The following is an 18,161-nucleotide window of genomic DNA, read 5'->3' as shown; positions in this document are numbered from 1 at the left end:
ATGCAAACATATAGATTTTTTTCTAATCCAGCTGTTTTGGAAATGTTCTTCTCTAGTGAATCCAATTTATTTTTCAGTGTGCCTGTTACTGTGACAGTAATTCTTCCATCCTCTATTTTGTCCACTGCTTCTAATTTCCTGATCTCTTCCTTTTCCAATTTCAAAAGCTCCTCATTGAATATTGAGCATTCACGTAGAGTTGGCATTAAGCAGATGATACTTTTCTTTTCTGCAATGTTCTTGTATATCTTCTCTGCAACTATTTCTTCCTTTGGAAATAAATTATGTAGCAGCCGACTCTGTAATGCTTTTTTGCCAACTTCTGTGAGTAGTCCAATTCTGATATCTTTCAGAATACTTCCATATTCTTCATCGCTTGCTTGCCTCATATTAGTAGTAAGTTCCTTGTACTCAAAGAAGGACCAAATATTTGTATTTCCGATGCTTCCCAATGACTTCTTTGTGTCTTCATGTGTCACAGTATTAAACACTGGTTGTCCTTTAACTGGAGTAAGTTGCAAAAGATCTCCAAAAACTATGACGTGTTTTCCACCAAATAACATGTCATAGTCTGTCTTCAGAATTTGCTGCATTCTTAAATGCACAAAGGCAAGCATTAAGTTTGAAACCATGCTCACCTCATCAATAATGAGAACTTGAATCTTCTTCAAGACTCTTGAAACTTCCAAGGATGCTTCTCCAGTTAGCTTGTTGTATTGTATTTTGTTCTCATGCTCCACTGGTAACATTAGCAAACGATGTAAAGTGATTCCTTTTATGTTATATGCTGCTAACCCAGTTGGAGCAGTAACCACACAAGACAAAGTAGAATCCGTTTTTTGCTGTAGGTAGCTTCTGATGACTTTAATTAGGAAACTTTTTCCAGTTCCAGCTTGTCCGCTTACATACATCCTGATTGGATGAAATGATGTGCATGAGCACTCTTGTTTTTCATGTAGAAATCCGTGATCAATTTTGTTTCTGATCTCTTCATAAATTTGTTGCTGCTCTTCGTTCAGTTGTCTTTCCAAATTTTGTAAGTCTATAAATTCTTCTTGAGCTTGATTCATAGCCGTTTCCACTTCATTCATGGCTATTGATGCTTCATTTTCAACGATTGGTTGTCCTAGGGGATCTTGACTGAGTGTTTCTGAACTTTGGCTGTCCTGAGAACTGTCTCTAGCTATTTCTGCTGCAATTGTAGTTTCCTGTTCAATTTCTTCATTTAACATTTGCAGATAACTTGAGAATGTACTGCATTGTATGCTGTCTTTGCAAGCATTAAAAGAATCTTCATAGCTTTGAAATTCTCCCAGTAGTTCATCCTCTGTACACCATGGTTTAAACAACTGTAAAAGAGCCAAGTAGTAAAATTCCTTCTTGTCCGTAGTGTCGCAACTCAGCTTCCTGTGATTTATCAAACTTCCTTTTGTTTGCTTCACCAAACATCCTTCCTCACCAATGACTTTATATTTTCCATTGTTGATGTCTTCTGCGGCTTTCCGTGAATAAATGTAGTTCTGCAGCACTTCATAGAGACACATGTTCTCCAGATGTTGACTTCTCTTGTGATAATATGTGTCCAACATGTTTGATTTCAAAATATCTGTACTTTCTGGGTCATTCTCGGCCAAATATTCAATTTCTCCAACAGATTTTAGTACCCGATTTCTCATTGCTGCAAGGCCTAAACTTGCCCAAATTATTCTTCTTGACTTCGAGTAGAGACTTGCAGAAGATAACCTATCTGAACATTCGTAGGATCCAATTTCTCGATGCGATAACATCTTCAAACTGAAACTGTACAGCTTCTTACTGACAGTCTTCTTGTGAGAAATCTCTTCCCACATTTCCTTCAATTCTGTTTTTTCTGATTTTGTAATGTAAGATGTTACATATCGAGCAACAGCAATGGAATTGTCAGCTACATACTGTATATCCATGTTAGCGTTCCACATGGATAAAATGACTGGGTTGTAGTCATTTATATTTTTTGATTCTTCTTTTCTTTTAAGGTTGTAGGTATTCTTAGGTGATTTTCTTGTGATAGTATGTCTCACAGCTGACATAAAACTGTTTACTCTTCCATTTGAAAGAACAGGTCTAGGAAATCCAAATCGACATTTAGTGTAGTATTTATCTTTGCTCTTGTATTTCCGTCGACAGTATTTTCCACACCGATGACTTTGGAAACGTAAAACTTGCTCCTTTAACTTTTTCTCTTCTGTGCTTTTTGGTATAGCACATGTTGCATATTCTTCAATGTAAGATAACACTGCTTCATCAGTATCTGTTCCAAACTTTGGGGCATCCTTGATCCACAACAGCATATGAATATGAGGAGCACCTCTTGCCTGGTACTCTTTTCTCCAAAAGAAATCTACTACTTCTCCAAGAGGTGGATTTTTTTTATTGCAGATAAAGGACATCATAGCCTCAAATCTAGGATTGAAATATCTGCAAACATTAACCGGATCCAATGAGCACAGTTCTCCTGCTGTCTTGTATTCGATGTTTTTAATGTTTGAATTTGCCTCTCGTAGAAAATCCAGTAAATCATCCCAAGCGTACTCCGCACAGCTTAGGGTAACGAACCATGTTGGTGTTCCTAAATTCCGTAACATGCATTTTAATTCACCATGGCGTTGGTACCAATATTCATTTGTCCCACGCTGACAAGCCATCAGATTGATCAGTTGTGTTTCCAAATGATCATCTCGGTGCTGCACTTTCTCCATAAAATCCTTAGCAGACACATTTTGTAAATGTACTCCACTTTTTAAAATGTGATTTACTGCATAAGACAGTGCAGACAAGTCGCTTTCAAATAAAAGATGGAACAAATAAGGAATACTTTGTCGAAATCTGGGATCTTCAGCATATAGTCTTGTAGTCCGATACTCAGAAGCTGGAATCTGTTCCGGACGTTCATCGTATCGTCCTCCTTTTCCTTTAGGAAACAGCTGGGGAAAACATCGAGCTTCCAAGCTCTCCTCCCATACACTCACGGGACTTCCTTTTGCTTTCTTCATCTGAAAGAGATCAATATTGTCTCCTATAACTTCTTTTGAATGAAGAGGATGTATGCTAAAATGTTCATAAATTTCTTCTTCCTTTGACTTGTCCACTTTTTCAATTTGTCCAGTTGGTGTTTCTGTGTCTTCTTGTAAATCTTCTTCTTCTTCTTCTTCTATATAAATTGATTCATACCATTTGTTATTCCTTTTCAAATACAAATTTGCTCTTTGTACTTTCCGTACATCTACCAGCTCCTGCCAAATCTTCTTATTCTTTGTAGGTACACCATTAACCAGAATAATTAATGGTTCAGTTTCCAAAGTATCCGCATCAATAGTTTCCATATTTTTTTTCAAATCCAAGGGCAAATACACCACTCTACCTTTTAAACCTCTCAGTAAATCAGAAGGAGGTAATTTACCAGTTTTGGGCTCCATACGTACTATGGTCTGGAACGGATGAACACATTTAATGAGTATAGACTCATATGTATTTAATTCAGAAAGTTCAGCAGGAATAGCATCCAATTCTAAATTATTATGTACTGCTCTGGTCGGCATTCTATTTTCCTCTAACTTGTTGTAACAGTATTTACAAATACGCTGTACTTCACCCAATTCAAAACAATTTTCAAGAAATATATATGTGGCAAAATCCTTCCACTTATAATTATCTTCATTTTCACTCTTTCTATAGAGATCAACATACCTGGTTTGTTTTCTATAATGAGTTCTGCGGCAACAAATACAAGTAATATTTGGTCTTTCATTAGAGATTATTGCAAATTTTGTTATGTGATCATTAAATGTCTTACTTACAGAGGGTTCTACATTCTCTTTCACTTCTTCCTCATTTACTGTGTCCTTCTCTGCACTGTTTTGTTCAGGACCAAAGTAACAAAACTGAATTTCATCAACAACCTTCTCTACATCTGATACCGTTCCACGGAACAAAGCCCTATTCAATTCATCTAACTTTATTGCTGGACTTTTAGCAAAATACAACCGTCTCACAAACTTTCTCATTTCAGTATGATGAACAGCCAACATCCTAAAATGATGGAAAACACTATTACACACTTTCCTAGATAGACAAGCCAGAGAATGACCCTGCAAACCAGTATTCTCTCTCACTCTGCACGGATCTAGACTTTGAAGCACCTTAATCTTCTGTTTTATACTTTTTTTACTAAATTCTCTTAGAAACTCACGAAATTTGTCAATAGATTCCTGACGCACAGTGCAAATACTACTACAATTCCAAGTGTACACTGGGGCTTTAGGACGTCTCCCCATAGCCTCATCCGCCATCACTTGTACCTCATCTCTTGGAACCATTATCTCCTTCTCCATTATGCAACCATTTTTTACTTCGTAAGCACGACCTCTGGTGTCAACTGCATGCAGCAAACTATTACTTTGAAAATAGCTCTCTTCATTAAAAAAAGGTTCACTACTTGAACTATGCATCCACTTTCCTAAAAACACTTTACAAAAGTTTGTTCTGTTCACTACTCTTTTCCTTTTGCTATGTGATTTCAGTACATTAACCATTTTGTCTAATGTACGCATCCTATTCAAAATTAAAATGAATAGTTTCCTTTTTAATTCTAATGCCTTTGCTGCAATGGCTTCAATTTCTTTTTTTCTTTTATAAAACTTACTCTTTTGCTTATATTTCTTCACATCCTTTATCAAATTGGACATAACTCTTCTCTGAAACATTTTTCTACGTATCTCTTTAAACGCTGTTTTTCTATTTATGTAAATCTTTTCAGTTGCAGAAGGTATATTTGCATTAACTAAATTCTCAATTTTTTCCTGTCCTTTTCGATTGAAATCATTCTTTCCAGTACAGACATTTTGTACATTTTTCCTTTTTTTGAATATATTTTTTAGAAATTGTTTTTTCTGCTTACCAGAAGATTTTTTCTTTTTCCCAACATGAGCATCTTCTACTAACTTTGGTCCTCCAGTTGTCTTCAAATATAGGTTTTTTTTGTGAGTTTTTTGAACTCTGGATTCTGTAGGCATCTTAAATTTTGTTCACTGCTCATCAGCAATACCTGAAAAAAACTAAAAAAAAATTCCTTTATTTTATTTAAATATATTACTACATTTCTTTTCACAATAGTCACAAAACGAAATTTCTTTGCCAATTTGAATGCACACTTACTGCTCTTTTTTTTTGGCAAGTGATAATCACTTTTACAGACTGACACATTATGAATCCACTTGTCAGATTTTTTTAAATGCACATGTCCAAACTGCTTTTTCAGACCACCACCATGTGTATCCTGGGTGACTGCCTACACTCCAGCAAGGGCAACCAGCCTTAGTGATGCTGAATGTCTTTGCATTACAGACTGAAACCTCAAAACCCACTCGCTTGTAAATACTGTGCATGATTATACATGGAAAGGAGCTGGGTGTGTGCTAAGAGTCTGCTTCTGCACTAAAAAATCGCTCCCCCTTTTTCCTACTAATGCAACTGTGAAATCCCCAGAGCAAAACGCAATAAATCTCGGCCTGTAATTCCTATTTGCACACAGAGTCATGTTTTCACATTAGTCACAAAACGAAATTTCTCTGCCAATTTGAATGCACACTTACTGCTCTTTTTTTTTGGCAAGTGATAATCACTTTTACAGACTGACACATTATGAATCCACTTGTCAGATTTTTTTAAATGCACATGTCCAAACTGCTTTTTCAGACCACCACCATGTGTATCCTGGGTGACTGCCTACACTCCAGCAAGGGCAACCAGCCTTAGTGATGCTGAATGTCTTTGCATTACAGACTGAAACCTCAAAACCCACTCGCTTGTAAATACTGTGCATGATTATACATGGAAAGGAGCTGGGTGTGTGCTAAGAGTCTGCTTCTGCACCAAAAAATCGCTCCCCCTTTTTCCTACTAATGCAACTGTGAAATCCCCAGAGCAAAACGCAATAAATCTCTGCCTGTAATTCCTATTTGCACACAGAGTCATGTTTTCACATTAGTCACAAAACGAAATTTCTTTGCCAATTTGAATGCACACTTACTGCTCTTTTTTTTGGCAAGTGATAATCACTTTTACAGACTGACACATTATGAATCCACTTTTCAGATTTTTAAAAAAGCCCATGTCCAGACTGCTTTTTCAGACCACCACCATGTGTATCCTGGGTGACTGCCTACACTCCAGCAAGGGCAACCAGCCTTAGTGATGCTGAATGTCTTTGCATTACAGACTGAAACCTCAAAACCCACTCGCTTGTAAATACTGTGCATGATTATACATGGAAAGGAGCTGGGTGTGTGCTAAGAGTCTGCTTCTGCACCAAAAAATCGCTCCCCCTTTTTCCTACTAATGCAACTGTGAAATCACCAGAGCAAAATGCAATAAATCTCTGCCTGTAATTCCTATTTGCACACAGAGTCATGTTTTCACATTAGTCACAAAACGAAATTTCTTTGCCAATTTGAATGCACACTTACTGCTCTTTTTTTTGGCAAGTGATAATCACTTTTACAGACTGACACATTAAGAATCCACTTTTCAGATTTTTTTAAAAAGCCCATGTCCAGACTGCTTTTTCAGACCACCACCATGTGTATCCTGGGTGACTGCCTACACTCCAGCAAGGGCAACCAGCCTTAGTGATGCTGAATGTATTTGCATTACAGACTGAAACCTCAAAACCCACTCGCTTGTAAATACTGTGCATGATTATACATGGAAAGGAACTGGGTGTGTGCTAAGAGTCTGCTTCTGCACCAAAAAATCGCTCCCCCTTTTTCCTACTAATGCAACTGTGAAATCACCAGAGCAAAACACAATAAATCTCTGCCTGTAATTCCTATTTGCACACAGAGTCATGTTTTCACATTAGTCACAAAACGAAATTTCTTTGCCAATTTGAATGCACACTTACTGCTCTTTTTTTTTGGCAAGTGATAATCACTTTTACAGACTGACACATTATGAATCCACTTTTCAGATTTTTTTAAATGCACATGTCCAGACTGCTTTTTCAGACCACCACCATGTGTATCCTGGGTGACTGCCTACACTCCAGCAAGGGCAACCAGCCTTAGTGATGCTGAATGTCTTTGCATTACAGACTGAAACCTCAAAACCCACTCGCTTGTAAATACTGTGCATGATTATACATGGAAAGGAGCTGGGTGTGTGCTAAGAGTCTGCTTCTGCACCAAAAAATCGCTCCCCCTTTTTCCTACTAATGCAACTGTGAAATCACCAGAGCAAAACGCAATAAATCTCTGCCTGTAATTCCTATTTGCACACAGAGTCATGTTTTCACATTAGTCACAAAACGAAATTTCTTTGCCAATTTGAATGCACACTTACTGCTCTTTTTTTTTGGCAAGTGATAATCACTTTTACAGACTGACACATTATGAATCCACTTTTCAGATTTTTTTAAAAAGCCCATGTCCAGACTGCTTTTTCAGACCACCACCATGTGTATCCTGGGTGACTGCCTACACTCCAGCAAGGGCAACCAGCCTTAGTGATGCTGAATGTCTTTGCATTACAGATTGAAACCTCAAAACCCACTCGCTTGTAAATACTGTGCATGATTATACATGGAAAGGAGCTGGGTGTGTGCTAAGAGTCTGCTTCTGCACCAAAAAATCGCTCCCCCTTTTTCCTACTAATGCAACTATGAAATCACCAGAGCAAAACGCAATAAATCTCTGCCTGTAATTCCTATTTGCACACAGAGTCATGTTTTCACATTAGTCACAAAACGAAATTTCTTTGCCAATTTGAATGCACACTTACTGCTCTTTTTTTTTGGCAAGTGATAATCACTTTTACAGACTGACACATTATGAATCCACTTTTCAGATTTTTTTAAAAAGCCCATGTCCAGACTGCTTTTTCAGACCACCACCATGTGTATCCTGGGTGACTGCCTACACTCCAGCAAGGGCAACCAGCCTTAGTGATGCTGAATGTCTTTGCATTACAGACTGAAACCTCAAAACCCACTCGCTTGTAAATACTGTGCATGATTATACATGGAAAGGAGCTGGGTGTGTGCTAAGAGTCTGCTTCTGCACCAAAAAATCGCTCCCCCTTTTTCCTACTAATGCAACTATGAAATCACCAGAGCAAAACGCAATAAATCTCTGCCTGTAATTCCTATTTGCACACAGAGTCATGTTTTCACATTAGTCACAAAACGAAATTTCTTTGCCAATTTGAATGCACACTTACTGCTCTTTTTTTTGGGCAAGTGATAATCACTTTTACAGACTGACACATTATGAATCCACTTTTCAGATTTTTTTAAAAAGCCCATGTCCAGACTGCTTTTTCAGACCACCACCATGTGTATCCTGGGTGACTGCCTACACTCCAGCAAGGGCAACCAGCCTTAGTGATGCTGAATGTCTTTGCATTACAGACTGAAACCTCAAAACCCACTCGCTTGTAAATACTGTGCATGATTATACATGGAAAGGAGCTGGGTGTGTGCTAAGAGTCTGCTTCTGCACCAAAAAATCGCTCCCCCTTTTTCCTACTAATGCAACTGTGAAATCACCAGAGCAAAACGCAATAAATCTCTGCCTGTAATTCCTATTTGCACACAGAGTCATGTTTTCACATTAGTCACAAAACGAAATTTCTTTGCCAATTTGAATGCACACTTACTGCTCTTTTTTTTTGGCAAGTGATAATCACTTTTACAGACTGACACATTATGAATCCACTTTTCAGATTTTTAAAAAAGCCCATGTCCAGACTGCTTTTTCAGACCACCACCATGTGTATCCTGGGTGACTGCCTACACTCCAGCAAGGGCAACCAGCCTTAGTGATGCTGAATGTCTTTGCATTACAGACTGAAACCTCAAAACCCACTCGCTTGTAAATACTGTGCATGATTATACATGGAAAGGAGCTGGGTGTGTGCTAAGAGTCTGCTTCTGCACCAAAAAATCGCTCCCCCTTTTTCCTACTAATGCAACTGTGAAATCACCAGAGCAAAACGCAATAAATCTCTGCCTGTAATTCCTATTTGCACACAGAGTCATGTTTTCACATTAGTCACAAAACGAAATTTCTTTGCCAATTTGAATGCACACTTACTGCTCTTTTTTTTTGGCAAGTGTTAATCACTTTTACAGACTGACACATTATGAATCCACTTTTCAGATTTTTAAAAAAGCCCATGTCCAGACTGCTTTTTCAGACCACCACCATGTGTATCCTGGGTGACTGCCTACACTCCAGCAAGGGCAACCAGCCTTAGTGATGCTGAATGTCTTTGCATTACAGACTGAAACCTCAAAACCCACTCGCTTGTAAATACTGTGCATGATTATACATGGAAAGGAGCTGGGTGTGTGCTAAGAGTCTGCTTCTGCACCAAAAAATCGCTCCCCCTTTTTCCTACTAATGCAACTGTGAAATCACCAGAGCAAAACGCAATAAATCTCTGCCTGTAATTCCTATTTGCACACAGAGTCATGTTTTCACATTAGTCACAAAACGAAATTTCTTTGCCAATTTGAATGCACACTTACTGCTCTTTTTTTTTGGCAAGTGATAATCACTTTTACAGACTGACACATTAAGAATCCACTTTTCAGATTTTTTTAAAAAGCCCATGTCCAGACTGCTTTTTCAGACCACCACCATGTGTATCCTGGGTGACTGCCTACACTCCAGCAAGGGCAACCAGCCTTAGTGATGCTGAATGTATTTGCATTACAGACTGAAACCTCAAAACCCACTCGCTTGTAAATACTGTGCATGATTATACATGGAAAGGAACTGGGTGTGTGCTAAGAGTCTGCTTCTGCACCAAAAAATCGCTCCCCCTTTTTCCTACTAATGCAACTGTGAAATCACCAGAGCAAAACACAATAAATCTCTGCCTGTAATTCCTATTTGCACACAGAGTCATGTTTTCACATTAGTCACAAAACGAAATTTCTTTGCCAATTTGAATGCACACTTACTGCTCTTTTTTTTTGGCAAGTGATAATCACTTTTACAGACTGACACATTATGAATCCACTTTTCAGATTTTTTTAAATGCACATGTCCAGACTGCTTTTTCAGACCACCACCATGTGTATCCTGGGTGACTGCCTACACTCCAGCAAGGGCAACCAGCCTTAGTGATGCTGAATGTCTTTGCATTACAGACTGAAACCTCAAAACCCACTCGCTTGTAAATACTGTGCATGATTATACATGGAAAGGAGCTGGGTGTGTGCTAAGAGTCTGCTTCTGCACCAAAAAATCGCTCCCCCTTTTTCCTACTAATGCAACTGTGAAATCACCAGAGCAAAACGCAATAAATCTCTGCCTGTAATTCCTATTTGCACACAGAGTCATGTTTTCACATTAGTCACAAAACGAAATTTCTTTGCCAATTTGAATGCACACTTACTGCTCTTTTTTTTTGGCAAGTGATAATCACTTTTACAGACTGACACATTATGAATCCACTTTTCAGATTTTTTTAAAAAGCCCATGTCCAGACTGCTTTTTCAGACCACCACCATGTGTATCCTGGGTGACTGCCTACACTCCAGCAAGGGCAACCAGCCTTAGTGATGCTGAATGTCTTTGCATTACAGATTGAAGCCTCAAAACCCACTCGCTTGTAAATACTGTGCATGATTATACATGGAAAGGAGCTGGGTGTGTGCTAAGAGTCTGCTTCTGCACCAAAAAATCGCTCCCCCTTTTTCCTACTAATGCAACTATGAAATCACCAGAGCAAAACGCAATAAATCTCTGCCTGTAATTCCTATTTGCACACAGAGTCATGTTTTCACATTAGTCACAAAACGAAATTTCTTTGCCAATTTGAATGCACACTTACTGCTCTTTTTTTTTGGCAAGTGATAATCACTTTTACAGACTGACACATTATGAATCCACTTTTCAGATTTTTTTAAAAAGCCCATGTCCAGACTGCTTTTTCAGACCACCACCATGTGTATCCTGGGTGACTGCCTACACTCCAGCAAGGGCAACCAGCCTTAGTGATGCTGAATGTCTTTGCATTACAGACTGAAACCTCAAAACCCACTCGCTTGTAAATACTGTGCTTGATTATACATGGAAAGGAGCTGGGTGTGTGCTAAGAGTCTGCTTCTGCACCAAAAAATCGCTCCCCCTTTTTCCTACTAATGCAACTATGAAATCACCAGAGCAAAACGCAATAAATCTCTGCCTGTAATTCCTATTTGCACACAGAGTCATGTTTTCACATTAGTCACAAAACGAAATTTCTTTGCCAATTTGAATGCACACTTACTGCTCTTTTTTTTTGGCAAGTGATAATCACTTTTACAGACTGACACATTATGAATCCACTTTTCAGATTTTTTTAAAAAGCCCATGTCCAGACTGCTTTTTCAGACCACCACCATGTGTATCCTGGGTGACTGCCTACACTCCAGCAAGGGCAACCAGCCTTAGTGATGCTGAATGTCTTTGCATTACAGACTGAAACCTCAAAACCCACTCGCTTGTAAATACTGTGCTTGATTATACATGGAAAGGAGCTGGGTGTGTGCTAGGAGTCTGCTTCTGCACCAAAAAATCGCTCCCCCTTTTTCCTACTAATGCAACTGTGAAATCACCAGAGCAAAACGCAATAAATCTCTGCCTGTAATTCCTATTTGCACACAGAGTCATGTTTTCACATTAGTCACAAAACGAAATTTCTTTGCCAATTTGAATGCACACTTACTGCTCTTTTTTTTGGCAAGTGATAATCACTTTTACAGACTGACACATTATGAATCCACTTTTCAGATTTTTTTAAAAAGCCCATGTCCAGACTGCTTTTTCAGACCACCACCATGTGTATCCTGGGTGACTGCCTACACTCCAGCAAGGGCAACCAGCCTTAGTGATGCTGAATGTCTTTGCATTACAGACTGAAACCTCAAAACCCACTCGCTTGTAAATACTGTGCATGATTATACATGGAAAGGAGCTGGGTGTGTGCTAAGAGTCTGCTTCTGCACCAAAAAATCGCTCCCCCTTTTTCCTACTAATGCAACTGTGAAATCACCAGAGCAAAACGCAATAAATCTCTGCCTGTAATTCCTATTTGCACACAGAGTCATGTTTTCACATTAGTCACAAAACGAAATTTCTTTGCCAATTTGAATGCACACTTACTGCTCTTTTTTTTTGGCAAGTGATAATCACTTTTACAGACTGACACATTATGAATCCACTTTTCAGATTTTTTTAAAAAGCCCATGTCCAGACTGCTTTTTCAGACCACCACCATGTGTATCCTGGGTGACTGCCTACACTCCAGCAAGGGCAACCAGCCTTAGTGATGCTGAATGTCTTTGCATTACAGACTGAAACCTCAAAACCCACTCGCTTGTAAATACTGTGCATGATTATACATGGAAAGGAGCTGGGTGTGTGCTAAGAGTCTGCTTCTGCACCAAAAAATCGCTCCCCCTTTTTCCTACTAATGCAACTGTGAAATCACCAGAGCAAAACGCAATAAATCTCTGCCTGTAATTCCTATTTGCACACAGAGTCATGTTTTCACATTAGTCACAAAACGAAATTTCTTTGCCAATTTGAATGCACACTTACTGCTCTTTTTTTTTGGCAAGTGATAATCACTTTTACAGACTGACACATTATGAATCCACTTTTCAGATTTTTTTAAAAAGCCCATGTCCAGACTGCTTTTTCAGACCACCACCATGTGTATCCTGGGTGACTGCCTACACTCCAGCAAGGGCAACCAGCCTTAGTGATGCTGAATGTCTTTGCATTACAGACTGAAACCTCAAAACCCACTCGCTTGTAAATACTGTGCTTGATTATACATGGAAAGGAGCTGGGTGTGTGCTAAGAGTCTGCTTCTGCACCAAAAAATCGCTCCCCCTTTTTCCTACTAATGCAACTGTGAAATCACCAGAGCAAAACGCAATAAATCTCTGCCTGTAATTCCTATTTGCACACAGAGTCATGTTTTCACATTAGTCACAAAACGAAATTTCTTTGCCAATTTGAATGCACACTTACTGCTCTTTTTTTTTGGCAAGTGATAATCACTTTTACAGACTGACACATTATGAATCCACTTTTCAGATTTTTTTAAAAAGCCCATGTCCAGACTGCTTTTTCAGACCACCACCATGTGTATCCTGGGTGACTGCCTACACTCCAGCAAGGGCAACCAGCCTTAGTGATGCTGAATGTCTTTGCATTACAGACTGAAACCTCAAAACCCACTCGCTTGTAAATACTGTGCATGATTATACATGGAAAGGAGCTGGGTGTGTGCTAAGAGTCTGCTTCTGCACCAAAAAATCGCTCCCCCTTTTTCCTACTAATGCAACTGTGAAATTACCAGAGCAAAACGCAATAAATCTCTGCCTGTAATTCCTATTTGCACACAGAGTCATGTTTTCACATTAGTCACAAAACGAAATTTCTTTGCCAATTTGAATGCACACTTACTGCTCTTTTTTTTTGGCAAGTGATAATCACTTTTACAGACTGACACATTATGAATCCACTTTTCAGATTTTTTTAAAAAGCCCATGTCCAGACTGCTTTTTCAGACCACCACCATGTGTATCCTGGGTGACTGCCTACACTCCAGCAAGGGCAACCAGCCTTAGTGATGCTGAATGTCTTTGCATTACAGACTGAAACCTCAAAACCCACTCGCTTGTAAATACTGTGCATGATTATACATGGAAAGGAGCTGGGTGTGTGCTAAGAGTCTGCTTCTGCACCAAAAAATCGCTCCCCCTTTTTCCTACTAAGGCAACTATGAAATCACCAGAGCAAAACGCAATAAATCTCTGCCTGTAATTCCTATTTGCACACAGAGTCATGTTTTCACATTAGTCACAAAACGAAATTTCTTTGCCAATTTGAATGCACACTTACTGCTCTTTTTTTTTGGCAAGTGATAATCACTTTTACAGACTGACACATTATGAATCCACTTTTCAGATTTTTTTAAAAAGCCCATGTCCAGACTGCTTTTTCAGACCACCACCATGTGTATCCTGGGTGACTGCCTACACTCCAGCAAGGGCAACCAGCCTTAGTGATGCTGAATGTCTTTGCATTACAGACTGAAACCTCAAAACCCACTCGCTTGTAAATACTGTGCATGATTATACATGGAAAGGAGCTGGGTGTGCTAAGAGTCTGCTTCTGCACCAAAAAATCGCTCCCCCTTTTTCCTACTAATGCAACTGTGAAATCACCAGAGCAAAACGCAATAAATCTCTGCCTGTAATTCCTATTTGCACACAGAGTCATGTTTTCACATTAGTCACACAACGAAATTTCTTTGCCAATTTGAATGCACGATTACTGCTCTTTTTTTTTGGCAAGTGATAATCACTTTTACAGACTGACACATTATGAATCCACTTTTCAGATTTTTAAAAAAGCCCATGTCCACACTGCTTTTTCAGACCACCACCATGTGTATCCTGGGTGACTGCCTACACTCCAGCAAGGGCAACCAGCCTTAGTGATGCTGAATGTCTTTGCATTACAGACTGAAACCTCAAAACCCACTCGCTTGTAAATACTGTGCATGATTATACATGGAAAGGAGCTGGGTGTGTGCTAAGAGTCTGCTTCTGCACCAAAAAATCGCTCCCCCTTTTTCCTACTAATGCAACTGTGAAATCACCAGAGCAAAACGCAATAAATCTCTGCCTGTAATTCCTATTTGCACACAGAGTCATGTTTTCACATTAGTCACAAAACGGAATTTCTTTGCCAATTTGAATGCACAATTGCTGCTCTTTTTTTTTGGCAAGTGTTAATCACTTTTACAGACTGACACATTATGAATCCACTTTTCAGATTTTTAAAAAAGCCCATGTCCAGACTGCTTTTTCAGACCACCACCATGTGTATCCTGGGTGACTGCCTACACTCCAGCAAGGGCAACCAGCCTTAGTGATGCTGAATGTCTTTGCATTACAGACTGAAACCTCAAAACCCACTCGCTTGTAAATACTGTGCATGATTATACATGGAAAGGAGCTGGGTGTGTGCTAAGAGTCTGCTTCTGCACCAAAAAATCGCTCCCCCTTTTTCCTACTAATGCAACTGTGAAATCACCAGAGCAAAACGCAATAAATCTCTGCCTGTAATTCCTATTTGCACACAGAGTCATGTTTTCACATTAGTCACAAAACGAAATTTCTTTGCCAATTTGAATGCACACTTACTGCTCTTTTTTTTTGGCAAGTGATAATCACTTTTACAGACTGACACATTATGAATCCACTTTTCAGATTTTTTTAAATGCCCATGTCCAGACTGCTTTTTCAGACCACCACCATGTGTATCCTGGGTGACTGCCTACACTCCAGCAAGGGCAACCAGCCTTAGTGATGCTGAATGTCTTTGCATTACAGACTGAAACCTCAAAACCCACTCGCTTGTAAATACTGTGCATGATTATACATGGAAAGGAGCTGGGTGTGTGCTAAGAGTCTGCTTCTGCACCAAAAAATCGCTCCCCCTTTTTCCTACTATTGCAACTGTGAAATCACCAGTGCAAAACGCAATAAATCTCTGCCTGTAATTCCTATTTGCACACAGAGTCATGTTTTCACATTAGTCACAAAACGAAATTTCTTTGCCAATTTGAATGCACACTTACTGCTCTTTTTTTTTGGCAAGTGATAATCACTTTTACAGACTGACACATTATGAATCCACTTTTCAGATTTTTAAAAAAGCCCATGTCCAGACTGCTTTTTCAGACCACCACCATGTGTATCCTGGGTGACTGCCTACATACCAGCAAGGGCAACCAGCCTTAGTGATGCTGAATGTCTTTGCATTACAGACTGAAACCTCAAAACCCACTCGCTTGTAAATACTGTGCATGATTATACATGGAAAGGAGCTGGGTGTGTGCTAAGAGTCTGCTTCTGCACCAAAAAATCGCTCCCCCTTTTTCCTACTAATGCAACTGTGAAATCACCAGAGCAAAACGCAATAAATCTCTGCCTGTAATTCCTATTTGCACACAGAGTCATGTTTTCACATTAGTCACAAAACGAAATTTCTTTGCCAATTTGAATGCACACTTTTTGCTCTTTTTTTTTGGCAAGTGTTAATCACTTTTACAGACTGACACATTATGAATCCACTTTTCAGATTTTTAAAAAAGCCCATGTCCAGACTGCTTTTTCAGACCACCACCATGTGTATCCTGGGTGACTGCCTACACTCCAGCAAGGGCAACCAGCCTTAGTGATGCTGAATGTCTTTGCATTACAGACTGAAACCTCAAAACCCACTCGCTTGTAAATACTGTGCATGATTATACATGGAAAGGAGCTGGGTGTGTGCTAAGAGTCTGCTTCTGCACCAAAAAATCGCTCCCCCTTTTTCCTACTAATGCAACTGTGAAATCACCAGAGCAAAACGCAATAAATCTCTGCCTGTAATTCCTATTTGCACACAGAGTCATGTTTTCACATTAGTCACAAAACGAAATTTCTTTGCCAATTTGAATGCACACTTACTGCTCTTTTTTTTTGGCAAGTGATAATCACTTTTACAGACTGACACATTATGAATCCACTTGTCAGATTTTTTTAAATGCACATGTCCAGACTGCTTTTTCAGACCACCACCATGTGTATCCTGGGTGACTGCCTACACTCCAGCAAGGGCAACCAGCCTTAGTGATGCTGAATGTCTTTGCATTACAGACTGAAACCTCAAAACCCACTCGCTTGTAAATACTGTGCATGATTATACATGGAAAGGAGCTGGGTGTGTGCTAAGAGTCTGCTTCTGCACCAAAAAATCGCTCCCCCTTTTTCCTACTAATGCAAATATAAAATTACCAGAGTTGTACACAATAAATCTCTGCCTATATTTCCCAACATGTGTAACCTGGGTGACTGCCTACATTCCACCAAGGGCAACCAGCCTTAGTGATGCTGAATGTATTTGCATTACTGAGTCCAACCTCAAACCCTTAAACTATTAATTTTTTATACCAATACACCTTAATTTATCGTGAAAACATAGTCCATATTATTTTACATGTTCCTCACATTTAAATTTCTCCCAAAACAGAAAATAATAAACGCAACTTCAACAAAAAGAATTACTATTCTATTTTTCATTTCTTAATTTACCATATACATCCCCTCTCAAACTCTAACCTCACCTTTTAAATTAGTTAGTTGTGAAAGAAATGAGGCACTCAAACAGCAGATTATCAGAGCCAGGATCTCTGTTCTCTACAGCTCTCTCCTCTCAGCAGAACCAGATAATGGCAAACTTTCCCTCTATTTTTCCACACATATACATGTAAGTTTCAAATCTCAGTGCTTCCCCCTTTTTTTCAAATGTAATCACACATTTCTATTGGTTGAAAACCAACCCTTTTCCAAAAGTACCCTGCCCCCAACTTGACTTCTGCCTAGTACCCTTCCCCCAACTTGACTTCTGCCTGCTACCATAGCAACAGCTCATGGAACACTGCTGTGTGGAGTTAGGTCAGAAGTTCGCCACACAATGTTTCAATTCCACAGAGCAAGAGTGCTTGACTTTTCAAACCTAACAGCAAATCCATAGTACTGTTCTTTGGTAACACATTTTTTTGTACCAATACAAAACATGCTTCTATTAATTTACACATACAGCCTAGTTTTTATTCTAGAATGGTATGAAACAGCCAATCAGTTCTTTTTGTTTTGAAAAAAATATGTATGCCTCCATTTCCAAACTGTCTTTCTTTTCATATTGCCATTCTACTGAAAGACACCTCCTGAGTGCATCCAGTTCTCCTTTGAAGATGTTCACAGTGTGGATTGTAGGGCACAGCTATGTCTTCTGGAGTGAAAAGTTTGCAGAGAAAACAGGTATGGTGAGAGACCTTGCTTTGCCAAATGTAGACATTAAATGGATTGGTCAGAGAGGGTTAAAGTGGCACCAATTGATGCCATTGGTGAAATCCTTCATGCAAATCCAACACCCTGACCTCATAATAGTGCACTGTGGTGGCAATGACCTAGGCACTTTGACTGGGGTAGGTCTGGAAATGCTTATAAAGGACACCTTTGCACAACTGTTTTCACTTTTCCCTAAAACTGCCTTTGTGTTTTC

This window comes from Triturus cristatus, chromosome 2_2, assembly GCF_964204655.1.
Source record: "Triturus cristatus chromosome 2_2, aTriCri1.1, whole genome shotgun sequence".
Classification (NCBI taxonomy): Eukaryota; Metazoa; Chordata; class Amphibia; order Caudata; family Salamandridae; genus Triturus; species Triturus cristatus.
The sequence above is the reverse complement of the archived record's forward strand: the minus strand, read 5'-3'. Positions refer to the sequence as shown.